This window comes from Apis dorsata, unplaced genomic scaffold, assembly GCF_000469605.1.
Source record: "Apis dorsata unplaced genomic scaffold, Apis dorsata 1.3 scaffold_220, whole genome shotgun sequence".
In the NCBI taxonomy this organism is placed as follows: domain Eukaryota; kingdom Metazoa; phylum Arthropoda; class Insecta; order Hymenoptera; family Apidae; genus Apis; species Apis dorsata.
Window position 1 is genome coordinate 1,505,772 of NW_006263502.1, and position 1,618 is coordinate 1,507,389.

The window sequence follows — 1,618 nt, forward strand, 5'->3', positions numbered from 1 at the left end:
AATATCTACATCCGTGGACCGTCAGAATTTTAATTCAACGTCCCGTTGGAATAAGACGAGACGAAACGGTATCTCGTTACCGAGTTATACGGGATATTTTATCGCGATTCTTCAACTCTCGAAAGTACGTAAGCGATCCTTATTCTTGTAAATTCGCGAAGGAAATATATTCGTGGAGTGGAGAATCTATTTTCGCGAGTAAAAGCGTAAAATACGCCTTGTTCGGAACGCGTATTTCCACGAATTGCTCCGACCGAACGAGGGAAAAAAGGGGACGGGAAATGTTTATCGAGAGATTCGATTAATTTCAAGAGAGACAATAGCATAGATAAATATTAAACGTTATCAGAGAAAATGGAAGGAGAGAATTTTCTTTTTCAAATTCTGGAAACGGGTTTCCTCGTTGTTGTTTAAATAAGTTTCTTTGTGTTGTAAATTCCAGCTCCCTCCCTTCATTTCAATTACCTCTGAACGGAAACGTGCAAAGAAAAGTAGGAACAAAGCGTGTTCTCTAGACACACATGTGTGCCACAAATACAATATCGTATGATAGTTTGAAGATATTTTGCGACATATAATTCGCGTATTTTGTGGAAATTTACGGTAAAATTATTTCTTAATAAAGTTCCAGAGTAGAGGTTTTTACGACACAACACAACGCCAAGATTATTTTTATTCGTACCAATTTTGCATTATTGCATATATTGTAATTTGGATGCCAATTAATCAATAATTATAATATAGAAAAAAAATATTAATATTTTTATTTTTTATATTTATTGACAAAAAATTTCTTTGTAAATGGAAATTTTTAAAGTGACATTTTTTGAAATTCTTTTATTAAAAAAAAATAATACTGATCTTAACGTAACTATCAAATATTTTGGATAAATATTCTGGATCCTGAAAGAATTATAATAAAAATAATATGGACGTGGCATCATGTTCGTACGAAACTATTGCCTATTATTCGTCTTTGCCGAATATCTGTTTCCTTAAATACTTGATGGATAAAAAAGATGGCGGATACAAAGAGAAAGTTGTACAAAGACGAGAATAAAAGAGACGAAAGTCGAGGGAACTCGGGCAGAAAAGTAAGGAAAGGCGTATGCAAATTATAGAAAGGCGGAAGGTCGAAATAAAACGAGATAAGTGTAAATGAACGACAATTGTAAAAGAAACTTGTTCGTCGACGATTCGAAAAATTTAAAAGGGAACATTTTATCATTGTTCGTCGTCGCGAAATTCTCGACTAGATTTCTCTCTCTCTCTCTTTCTCGAAAAATAAGTATCAAGCAGCTACTTCCGAATTTAGCACCCATTTAGCCGTACGAATATAGCGTATGTGTACATGTGATATAGCCGTGTATAATCGATATTCCAGTTAAAACTTATATTAAGTCCAGATGCGCGAATTCCCTGTACCTATTAAAATCGATTCTCGGCTTAAAACGCTATCGATGTTCGTTTATTTCACGTAAAAAGTCGTTCTGCATCTTCTCGTTATAATTCATGATCAACGTATCACGAATAAGCGAGCGGAATTCTTAATGAAATTTAACGATACGTTCTCCCTGCTCCTTTTGCTCCCCTTGTTTCTCTGTTAAATTTGTCGCCG